Source organism: Saccostrea echinata, unplaced genomic scaffold, assembly GCF_033153115.1.
Source record: "Saccostrea echinata isolate AGI-Se365-2 ecotype Australia unplaced genomic scaffold, CSIRO_AGI_Sech_v1 ptg000036l, whole genome shotgun sequence".
Classification (NCBI taxonomy): domain Eukaryota; kingdom Metazoa; phylum Mollusca; class Bivalvia; order Ostreida; family Ostreidae; genus Saccostrea; species Saccostrea echinata.
This window is the reverse complement of record NW_026889785.1, coordinates 10,559,584-10,573,102: the sequence shown is the minus strand read 5'-3', so window position 1 is coordinate 10,573,102 and position 13,519 is coordinate 10,559,584.

The window sequence follows — 13,519 nt, the reverse complement described above, 5'->3', positions numbered from 1 at the left end:
AAAAGGGCGTTCCGATGAAAAAAAAAGTAGATAAACATTAAAAAAATATTTGAATAATTTTGTTAAAAAAAAAATTTTCAGTCGGTGCGATTTAATTGGGTCGGTCGCGTTAGGGGAAACAAAGGTATTTTTTATTTTGGCCTTGAGGTAATTGAGACGCTACAAGCTTATTAAAATCCTCTTTCCAATGAAGTGTTAGAGTCTCACAGATTCTGGAAGTTACCTTATCAGGAACCTTTTGACAAATTTCTTACAGAATTAAAGGACACGTGGAGCATCGTGTAATTTCCTGGAACAGGAGAGGATGATGCGTGACAAGATTGAATTTACAGCTACTGGTAAGTTTCGAGAACTACTGTTACGAGAAGACAAACTGATCAAACGAAAAATATATATTTAGAAAAAGAAAAACAGTGAAAAGTGCTGAATCTCGTATTGTCGAGATATATATTCAATTCCAGTGGGATTACGAATTTCATAATGACCCTGCTGAATTATATGATATGAGATGCTACAAGCTTATTGTAATCCTCGATCCAAAAGATACAATATTGCCGACTCGGCGTAAAACACCAATAATCAATCAATCGATCCAATAGAGAGTTAAATTCTCACAGATTCTGGAAATTACATTATTAGGAACGTTTTTACAATTTCCTTACAGAATTAGTAACACGTGCAACATTATGTTATTTATCTTGGATTGATGGATTATTATTATTATTATTATTATTTAACGCCGAGTTTCAATATTTCAGCTACATTTTGGCGATCAAATTTAGTGAATATGACCTTTTTTTTAAATCTGGCGACCTCCCGCGAGCCTTCTCTTTTTCGAAAACCAGAGAAACGATCTTTTACGTGCCAAAGGGGTTCATATTGTGTATGGATTGTAAACATGAAAGCGAGTCTGAAAAATTGTAAAAGAGTTTTTACTGGAAGTTTTTTATATATTCAAAAGCAATTGAATAGCTTTTGCTTCAGCAGTAAAAACCGTTGCTTCGTTTGGAAGTCGTACAAAAAAAAAAAAAAAACAACAACATTATTATTGACCACTACAGCGGCAGCAACCCTGCCTTTGTCCTTTGAACCATCTGTGTAAATTTGTATTGTAGGATGTATAGATTGCTTTATTTCAGCTAATTTCTGTTGAAAAACGAGAGGATTTGTTTCTGATTTCTTTAGTTCGGATAGGGATTTATTAATTATTGGTTTAATTAATTTCCACGATGGTATTTCCGAAAGAGTAGTAGTTTTTACTATATGTAATGGTAGTTCAGAATCTCTAATATGATGTTAATGAAAAAGGGTGTGTGTCATGGGCACCTTTGTAACACAGTCAAGATTGTTTCCTCGCTTGTTGGAAAAGCCCGAAAAGTTGCGATTAGAAATATTCATTGACCACCACCCCATCGCAGTTAAGTCAATTTTTTCCATGGTTATAAATTCTAATCCGTGTCGGCGTGGTGCAGTGGTTAGAGCATTTGCTCTAAAGTCGCAGAGTAAAGAGATCCTTACGTCACGGGTTCGAATCTCACTGCGTTGGAAACGGATGAGACCGTAGAAACTGTGTCACAGTTGGGACTGGCACAAAATAGAACCCTCACTGCTAAAAGGCTAAGTGCCAAGTACTAAATTTTTAGCCCTCCAAGGACAAGTGGTGGCATCTCAATATGAATGAAAAATTATCCAAAGGGATAATAAACATCTATTTATTGAATGTGTATATCCCTTATCTCTGGAGTTGTCAGTTACTAGTATTTATATTCTATTGTATTAGCATTAGCGGCGTGGATGGTCCACCCATACAGGATACCGTCTGGACCCCCCCCCCCCCCTACAAAATACATATCCCCTATTTTAGAGGGTGGTTTTCCAGTGATTGTCATATTCTAATTCAAAAAGGGCGAATTGTTCTAAGGGCAAGTTGTCTTACAGGCGAACTCTCTAGCATTTTTGCGCATGCGTAACCTGACGTAAGCCCATGGCATCCAGTTTAACCCCGTTTATATATTTTCTGCGTGGACCTCAGGGTCCACGCAAAAAGTGTTTAGGATGGATCAAAGCATGTGGTCGTCCCCATCACCAACTAAATGTTAACAATGTTGACGGAAAAAGAAACAGTAAAGTTAGTACATTTAAAATACCAATTACAGGTGATTGTGGCTTGTGCTTTGGCGTTATATATATATTTTGCATATATATTATTTTCATAGAAGCTAAAATTACTTAACGTGATGACGCGATTTTCTAACTTGTAAAGAGTCATTAAGAGTATTATACGGAACTTTGTAGTACTACTATAACATTAGTAAGAATAATCTAACTGTGTCTCGGGATAAGCCCTCACCACAGTTAGAATACGTCCCATATACTTGCAATGTAGCAAATCGGAGTGGATCCACTCCGAAATGATTTTGAAGAATACAAAAGGAGTTGCACTGAAAGAGACTACCAAATTAATCAAACCTTTTTGTTTGTTTGTATATTGTTTAACGTCCCTCTCGAGAATTTTTCCCTCATATGGAGACGCCACAACTTGCCGGTGGAGAGCTACAAATTTTGACATATACTCGGCAATGAGGGCTATTGTGCAGTGAGGAATCTTTTCAGTGCCAGCACCTACTGCGACACGGGACCTCGGTTTATACAGTCTTCACGGTCTCCACGTCCCACAGTGGGATTCGAACCCGCGACGTAAGGATCAACTCCTTACTTCGCGACTCTAGAGCGAACGCTCTAACCACTGCGCCACGCGGGCGACACAAACCTTTTTGAGATTGTATATGATCCATATAAGTATGAAAATTCAACTCATTTTCTCAACGTTTTTTTCCTCGCTTCACATTTAACGCCAAGTTGACATTCTGAGCTCTCTGGATTGTTCATAGAAAATGGACAGAGTTCGAGTTATCTCCCGTGTTTATTTTGCAACATTGCCAATACACAGAACGAATTCTATCGTTAAACTGGATCCGTAGGGTGGCAGAGGATAGTTTTTTTTAATGCCAAACATGTGCCGAGGGGGTACACATATACATGCGATCCATAAAAACATGTACATGGGGACAGTTTTCCAGGGGCTAATTAATTACACTTCATATCCCCATGGCTCACAAATTATGTCAACAAATTACATGTAATCTGCCTATTAGAGTGCACATGTACCAAAAATGCACCTGGGGACTCCCCAAATTTTGGCTTGTTTTTCCAAGACTTGGGCCTCAGTCGCACCCATACAACCCACCCCCAGGCCCGAGCGAGCAGGATAATACACCCAGTAGTCTGTAAATCAATGCATGCCCTAATGAAAATTCACCAATTGATATGGGGCCATTCACCTTCCCTCTGAGATACACACCTTCTTCTAAGGCCTACTGCTTTCCAGCTGAATTTCCTCTGCAATTGACCACGTGTCTTAGTTTCGCATTTACAACTCTGTATATGATAAGCGTCATAGTGACACCTACATGTTGTACATCATTTTTTTCAGTAAACACTCTGCTACACTGCAAATGTGTCCCATAATTATTCTAATCATTTTTCTACATAAAATATCACATCAAACAGGGGATATCTCAATTTTTTAAGAAATTTGACCGGGTCTTTAGTACGAAACTATTCCCTGCCACCTTTAACTTTCAAAGATTGCTTTTCAATCAAAATAACTTTCCATATTTAGAAAGTGCAATCAATTCTGAGTAAAAATATACTAAATATGACTTATTTTAATGAATAATGAATATTACATTCAATTTCAACATATCTGAATGATCAAATACATGCATTTGATTCCCCTGAGTATTTAAAGTGATCATCCTGTCCTTACTTGGCATTTGTGAGTAAATTTCAGGTGCTTAGCAGAATCCAATAACTACATGAAAATGTACATAGTTTGGATATTTTTTTTCATTTTTCACTCCATCTGTTTTGTTATAATTTAAAAAAAAAAATATAATCTATATGAAAATATTGAAAAGTTTAAGTTCTATCACATTATAGAAGACAAATGAGGTGGAAAATGAAGGGGAGGGGGGTATTTTTTATGTAATCATCAAAAGTAAAATGGGTGTAATTTGAAAAAAAAATTAAAGCACAGCAATTCTTTGAATAAATGTGGTTCTGTGAACTGATATTTTTGCATATTGACTCGATTCTTTTTTCAAAATAATGATATTTAGTGAAATACATGTAAAAAAGACTAAGTTTATGCAATTTCAGTGATATCGCAATGATTAAGCCCCTTTAATTTTAATTAATACTAAGTGATTGCATCAAAATTTGATAAAATATATGTGACAGTGCCCAAACTATTATTTTCAAACAAATAAATTTTTCTCAGAAAAAAATTGCCTTACTCTGTTAAGATTTGTTATGCTGATGCTTCAAACTCTTTGAAAATGTGTGCTGGGAAAGGTTTACCCCCCTTGTGTTTAGGTCTCTCTAGCTAAATGAACAAGAGTCAGATAAAAGAAATCTGGTGTTTTGAAAATGGCATACATCAATAAACTTATTTAGAGAAGAATTAGACTAAATTACATATTTCTGAAAATTGGTGTTTTCTTGAAGTTGGCAGAGGATAGTTTTTTTTTTTTTGATGCGAAACATGTGCCGAGGGGGTACACATATACAAGCGATCCATAAAAACATGTGCATGGGGACAGTTTTCCAGGGGCTAATTAATTACACTTCATTTGCCCATGGCTCGCAAATTATGTCAACAAATAACATGTAATCTGCCTATTAGAGTGCACATGTACCAAAAATGCACCTGGGGACTCCCCAAATTTTGGCTTATTTTTCCAAGATTTGAGCCTCAGTCGCACCCATACAACCCACCCCCAGACCCGAGCGAGCAGGATAAAACACCCAGTAGTCTGTAAATCAATGCATGCCCTAATGAAAATTCACCAATTGATATGGGGCCGTTCACCTTCCCTCTGAGATACACACCTTCTTCTAAGGCCTACTGCTTTCCAGCTGAATTTCCTCTGCAACTGACCACGTGTCTTAGTTTCGCATTTACAACTCTGTATATGATAAGCGTCATAGTGACACCTACATGTTGTACATCATTTTTTTCAACAAGCACTCTGCTACACTGCAAATGTGTCCCATAATTATTCTAATCATTTTTCTACATAAAATATCACATCAAACAGGGGATATCTCAATTTTTTAAGAAATTTGACCGGGTCTTTAGTACGAAACTATTCCCTGCCACCTTTAACTTTCAAAGATTGCTTTTCAATCAAAATAACTTTCCATATTTAGAAAGTGCAATCAATTCTGAGTAAAAATATACTAAATATGACTTATTTTAATGAATAATAAAAAAGTTAGAGGCAAAAAAGTGACCCCATCAATTGTCGGTCAACCACCTCAACCCCATATTCTTTGTGTTACTTCAAAAATGACATACTCCTACAATCCAAAAGAAACTATTTCTTATCAAAACAGTATTTAATGGTAACTATGATCAATTTCAAATGCAGCTACATATGAAAAATTCAATAAGAATTGCATGCCTTGATGAAATGTACTCACATGTAACACATACTCTCCCATTTTTGATGTTTTGAGAAATCACATTTTACCTCTTAAATGCTTGAATTTATACATCTATAGCTTGTTTGCAAAGAGAAAACCTAATCTATTTTACAGGATATTTATTGTAATATACAAAAACCCCTCTTGCATCAAAGGTTCAAGAAGAAGTGTTCTGGAAATTGCAGTTATCTACCCTACCCCTCCAACCATTACCTGATTCTATTGAAAATATACTGTGGAAATCTGACTTTCCTGACTGTCCTTTTTCTGAGTATATTACATTCAATTTCAACATATCTGAATGATCAAATACATGCATTTGATTCCCCTGAGTATTTAAAGTGATCATCCTGTCCTTACTTGGCATTTGTGAGTAAATTTCAGGTGCTTAGCAGAATCCAATAATTACGTGAAAATGTACATAGTTTGGAATTTTTTTTTTCATTAAATATGCAAAAAACCCATCTGTTTTGTTATAATTTAAAGAAAAATATATAATCTATATGAAAATGATGAAAAGTTTAAGTTCTATCACATTATAGAAGACAAATGAGGTGGAAAATGAAGGGGAGGGGGGTATTTTTTTTATGTAATCATCAAAAGTAAAATGGGTGTAATTTGAAACAAAAAATTAAAGCACAGCAATTCTTTGAATAAATGTGGTTCTGTGAACTGATATTTTTGCATATTGACTCGATTCTTTTTTTAAAATAATGACATTTAGTGAAATACGTGTAAAAAAGACTAAGTTTATGCAATTTCAGTGATATCGCAATGATTAAGCCCCTTTAATTTTAATTAATACTAAGTGATTGCATCAAAATTTGATAAAATATATGTGACAGTGCCCAAACTATTATTTTCAAACAAATAAATTTTTCTCAGAAAAAAATTGCCTTACTCTGTTAAGATTTGTTATGCTGATGCTTCAAACTCTTTGAAAATGTGTGCTGGGAAAGGTTTACCCCCCTTGTGTTTAGGTCTCTCTAGCTAAATGAACAAGAGTCAGATAAAAGAAATCTGGTGTTTTGAAAATGGCATACATCAATAAACTTATTTAGAGAAGAATTAGACTATATTACATATTTCTGAAAATTGGTGTTTTCTTGAAGTTGGCAGAGGATAGTTTTTTTTTTTTGATGCCAAACATGTGCCGAGGGGGTACACATATACATGCGATCCATAAAAACATGTGCATGGGGACAGTTTTCCAGGGGCTAATTAATTACACTTCATTTGCCCATGGCTCACAAATTATGTCAACAAATAACATGTAATCTGCCTATTAGAGTGCACATGTACCAAAAATGCACCTGGGGACTCCCCAAATTTTGGCTTATTTTTCCAAGATTTGAGCCTCAGTCGCACCCATACAACCCACCCCCAGACCCGAGCGAGCAGGATAAAACACCCAGTAGTCTGTAAATCAATGCATGCCCTAATGAAAATTCACCAATTGATATGGGGCCGTTCACCTTCCCTCTGAGATACACACCTTCTTCTAAGGCCTACTGCTTTCCAGCTGAATTTCCTCTGCAACTGACCACGTGTCTTAGTTTCGCATTTACAACTCTGTATATGATAAGCGTCATAGTGACACCTACATGTTGTACATCATTTTTTTCAGCAAGCACTCTGCTTCACTGCAAATGTGTCCCATAATTATTCTAATCATTTTTCTACATAAAATATCACATCAAACAGGGGATATCTCAATTTTTTAAGAAATTTGACCGGGTCTTTAGTACGAAACTATCCCCTGCCACCTTTAACTTTCAAAGATTGCTTTTCAATCAAAATAACTTTCCATATTTAGAAAGTGCAATCAATTCTGAGTAAAAATATACTAAATATGACTTATTTTAATGAATAATAAAAAAGTTAGAGGCAAAAAAGTGACCCCATCAATTGTCGGTCAACCACCTCAACCCCATATTCTTTGTGTTACTTCAAAAATGACATACTCCTACAATCCAAAAGAAACTATTTCTTATCAAAACAGTATTTAATGGTAACTATGATCAATTTCAAATGCAGCTACATATGAAAAATTCAATAAGAATTGCATGCCTTGATGAAATGTACTCACATGTAACACATACTCTCCCATTTTTGATGTTTTGAGAAATCACATTTTACCTCTTAAATGCTTGAATTTATACATCTATAGCTTGTTTGCAAAGAGAAAACCTTATCTATTTTACAGGATATTTATTGTAATATACAAAAACCCCTCTTGCATCAAAGGTTCAAGAAGAAGTGTTCTGGAAATTGCAGTTATCTACCCTACCCCTCCAACCATTACCTGATTCTATTGAAAATATACTGTGGAAATCTGACTTTCCTGACTGTCCTTTTTCTGAGTATATTACATTCAATTTCAACATATCTGAATGATCAAATACATGCATTTGATTCCCCTGAGTATTTAAAGTGATCATCCTGTCCTTACTTGGCATTTGTGAGTAAATTTCAGGTGCTTAGCAGAATCCAATAATTACGTGAAAATGTACATAGTTTGGAATTTTTTTTTTCATTAAATATGCAAAAAACCCATCTGTTTTGTTATAATTTAAAGAAAAATATATAATCTATATGAAAATGATGAAAAGTTTAAGTTCTATCACATTATAGAAGACAAATGAGGTGGAAAATGAAGGGGAGGGGGGTATTTTTTTTATGTAATCATCAAAAGTAAAATGGGTGTAATTTGAAACAAAAAATTAAAGCACAGCAATTCTTTGAATAAATGTGGTTCTGTGAACTGATATTTTTGCATATTGACTCGATTCTTTTTTTAAAATAATGACATTTAGTGAAATACGTGTAAAAAAGACTAAGTTTATGCAATTTCAGTGATATCGCAATGATTAAGCCCCTTTAATTTTAATTAATACTAAGTGATTGCATCAAAATTTGATAAAATATATGTGACAGTGCCCAAACTATTATTTTCAAACAAATAAATTTTTCTCAGAAAAAAATTGCCTTACTCTGTTAAGATTTGTTATGCTGATGCTTCAAACTCTTTGAAAATGTGTGCTGGGAAAGGTTTACCCCCCTTGTGTTTAGGTCTCTCTAGCTAAATGAACAAGAGTCAGATAAAAGAAATCTGGTGTTTTGAAAATGGCATACATCAATAAACTTATTTAGAGAAGAATTAGACTATATTACATATTTCTGAAAATTGGTGTTTTCTTGAAGTTGGCAGAGGATAGTTTTTTTTTTTTGATGCCAAACATGTGCCGAGGGGGTACACATATACGAGGGGTTATCAAAAAGTTCGTGGACTAGCGTCAGAAAATTAAAACCGCTTTAGGTACATCAATGAATTTTTACACATTTAGTTAGCATCATCTTTTCTATCTATAGAATAAACCATAAATCATAATTTTTATTTTTTAATAAATTGTTAGTGTTTTTGTAAGCAAAGGTATGTCCAGGCGGCGCAACCTCTAATATGACGTTTTTTTCTACCTGAGTGTAACTGAAAAAAACTCTTTAGATATGAGTATTTGTCCTAAAAAAAACTCGTTAAATCAGGCATGTGGTACGAAACATTTGTTCAGTAAAATTTGCAATTTTTACCCCATTCTGTAATTTCTATGAAATTTTATCGTAAATTTTATATGGAGTGTCCAAACAATTATTGGCTTGAAAATAACGTCAAAAAGGGGGAGGGGTTTCTTTTTCAAACACTCTATAGAGTTTCGCTCCTGGAAAAACTGGTATTGACCTAAGAAATGTTTAAACTGGCTACAGAAAAATAAAATGCATCCAGAGTACTTGTTTTTTAATGCCCAAAAAGATTCAGAGAGATGAAATATGCACAGTTAGTGTCGATTTGTAGTCAGGGTGTCAAAGGTCAGTCACGTCGAAAAGTGACGTTGATCATGTGTGGTAGAAATTGAACTCCAACAAGCTAAGTATTCTGGCATAATCAAGTGAGGATCTTTCCCCATATAAAGATCCATTTACAATATTATATGCATTGAAAACAGCTGCTAATGACATTGTAAATTTATATATATAAGACGGGTTTAAGTCCTTACTTAACCCCAGGTAATCTCATAAAGATAAGTGTATGAGGTAGAGAGAGCGGACATTAAGAAACAATGACGTTAAGCGGACGTCATGACACTAAAGGGCGACAGCACCGGGTAATCACATAAAGTCTTTTTAATTTTAGAATAATTTGACAAATTATCAACGTATCAAGCTAAAATTTTCAACATTTCTTAAACTTTTGTTGTTTTATGTTCCGCATAAATTTTGTAAGCAAAGACTACATATTATTAATTTTATCGCGTCAGTCCACGAACTTTTTGATAACCCCTCGTACATGCGATCCATAAAAACATGTGCATGGGGACAGTTTTCCAGGGGCTAATTAATTACACTTCATTTGCCCATGGCTCACAAATTATGTCAACAAATAACATGTAATCTGCCTATTAGAGTGCACATGTACCAAAAATGCACCTGGGGACTCCCCAAATTTTGGCTTATTTTTCCAAGATTTGAGCCTCAGTCGCACCCATACAACCCACCCCCAGACCCGAGCGAGCAGGATAAAACACCCAGTAGTCTGTAAATCAATGCATGCCCTAATGAAAATTCACAAATTGATATGGGGCCGTTCACCTTCCCTCTGAGATACACACCTTCTTCTAAGGCCTACTGCTTTCCAGCTGAATTTCCTCTGCAACTGACCACGTGTCTTAGTTTCGCATTTACAACTCTGTATATGATAAGCGTCATAGTGACACCTACATGTTGTACATCATTTTTTTCAGCAAGCACTCTGCTTCACTGCAAATGTGTCCCATAATTATTCTAATCATTTTTCTACATAAAATATCACATCAAACAGGGGATATCTCAATTTTTTAAGAAATTTGACCGGGTCTTTAGTACGAAACTATCCCCTGCCACCTTTAACTTTCAAAGATTGCTTTTCAATCAAAATAACTTTCCATATTTAGAAAGTGCAATCAATTCTGAGTAAAAATATACTAAATATGACTTATTTTAATGAATAATAAAAAAGTTAGAGGCAAAAAAGTGACCCCATCGATTGTCGGTCAACCACCTTAACCCCATATTCTTTGTGTTACTTCAAAAATGACATACTCCTACAATCCAAAAGAAACTATTTCTTATCAAAACAGTATTTAATGGTAACTATGATCAATTTCAAATGCAGCTACATATGAAAAATTCAATAAGAATTGCATGCCTTGATGAAATGTACTCACATGTAACACATACTCTCCCATTTTTGATGTTTTGAGAAATCACATTTTACCTCTTAATTGCTTGAATTTATACATCTATAGCTTGTTTGCAAAGAGAAAACCTAATCTATTTTACAGGATATTTATTGTAATATACAAAAACCCCTCTTGCATCAAAGGTTCAAGAAGAAGTGTCCTGGAAATTGCAGTTATCTACCCTACCCCTCCAACCATTACCTGATTCTATTGAAAATATACTGTGGAAATCTGACTTTCCTGACTGTCCTTTTTCTGAGTATATTACATTCAATTTCAACATATCTGAATGATCAAATACATGCATTTGATTCCCCTGAGTATTTAAAGTGATCATCCTGTCCTTACTTGGCATTTGTGAGTAAATTTCAGGTGCTTAGCAGAATCCAATAATTACGTGAAAATGTACATAGTTTGGATATTTGTTTTCATTAAATATGCAAAAAAACCCATCTGTTTTGTTATAATTTAAAGAAAAATATATAATCTATATGAAAATAATGAAAAGTTTAAGTTCTATCACATTATAGAAGACAAATGAGGTGGAAAATGAAGGGGAGGGGGGTATTTTTTTATGTAATCATCAAAAGTAAAATGGGTGTAATTTGAAAAAAAAATTAAAGCACAGCAATTCTTTGAATAAATGTGGTTCTGTGAACCGATATTTTTGCATATTGACTCGATTCTTTTTTTAAAATAATGACATTTAGTGAAATACATGTAAAAAAGACTAAGTTTATGCAATTTCAGTGATATCGCAATGATTAAGCCCCTTTAATTTTAATTAATACTAAGTGATTGCATCAAAATTTGATAAAATATATGTGACAGTGCCCAAACTATTATTTTCAAACAAATAAATTTTTCTCAGAAAAAAATTGCCTTACTCTGTTAAGATTTGTTATGCTGATGCTTCAAACTCTTTGAAAATGTGTGCTGGGAAAGGTTTACCCCCCTTGTGTTTAGGTCTCTCTAGCTAAATGAACAAGAGTCAAATAAAAGAAATATGGTGTTTTGAAAATGGCATACATCAATAAACTTATTTAGAGAAGAATTAGACTAAATTACATATTTCTGAAAATTGGTGTTTTCTTGAAGTTGGCAGAGGATAGTTTTTTTTTTTTGATGCCAAACATGTGCCGAGGGGGTACACATATACATGCGATCCATAAAAACATGTGCATGGGGACAGTTTTCCAGGGGCTAATTAATTACACTTCATTTGCCCATGGCTCACAAATTATGTCAACAAATAACATGTAATCTGCCTATTAGAGTGCACATGTACCAAAAATGCACCTGGGGACTCCCCAAATTTTGGCTTATTTTTCCAAGATTTGAGCCTCAGTCGCACCCATACAACCCACCCCCAGACCCGAGCGAGCAGGATAAAACACCCAGTAGTCTGTAAATCAATGCATGCCCTAATGAAAATTCACCAATTGATATGGGGCCGTTCACCTTCCCTCTGAGATACACACCTTCTTCTAAGGCCTACTGCTTTCCAGCTGAATTTCCTCTGCAACTGACCACGTGTCTTAGTTTCGCATTTACAACTCTGTATATGATAAGCGTCATAGTGACACCTACATGTTGTACATCATTTTTTTCAGCAAGCACTCTGCTTCACTGCAAATGTGTCCCATAATTATTCTAATCATTTTTCTACATAAAATATCACATCAAACAGGGGATATCTCAATTTTTTAAGAAATTTGACCGGGTCTTTAGTACGAAACTATCCCCTGCCACCTTTAACTTTCAAAGATTGCTTTTCAATCAAAATAACTTTCCATATTTAGAAAGTGCAATCAATTCTGAGTAAAAATATACTAAATATGACTTATTTTAATGAATAATAAAAAAAGTTAGAGGCAAAAAAGTGACCCCATCGATTGTCGGTCAACCACCTTAACCCCATATTCTTTGTGTTACTTCAAAAATGACATACTCCTACAATCCAAAAGAAACTATTTCTTATCAAAACAGTATTTAATGGTAACTTTGATCAATTTCAAATGCAGCTACATATGAAAAAATCAATAAGAATTGCATGCCTTGATGAAATGTACTCACATGTAACACATACTCTCCCATTTTTGATGTTTTGAGAAATCACATTTTACCTCTTAATTGCTTGAATTTATACATCTATAGCTTGTTTGCAAAGAGAAAACCTAATCTATTTTACAGGATATTTATTGTAATATACAAAAACCCCTCTTGCATCAAAGGTTCAAGAAGAAGTGTCCTGGAAATTGCAGTTATCTACCCTACCCCTCCAACCATTACCTGATTCTATTGAAAATATACTGTGGAAATCTGACTTTCCTGACTGTCCTATTTCTGAGTATATTACATTCAATTTCAACATATCTGAATGATCAAATACATGCATTTGATTCCCCTGAGTATTTAAAGTGATCATCCTGTCCTTACTTGGCATTTGTGAGTAAATTTCAGGTGCTTAGAAGAATCCAATAATTACGTGAAAATGTACATAGTTTGGATATTTGTTTTCATTAAATATGCAAAAAAACCCATCTGTTTTGTTATAATTTAAAGAAAAATATATAATCTATATGAAAATAATGAAAAGTTTAAGTTCTATCACATTATAGAAGACAAATGAGGTGGAAAATGAAGGGGAGGGGGGTATTTTTTTATGTAATCATCAAAAGTAAAATGGGTGTAAT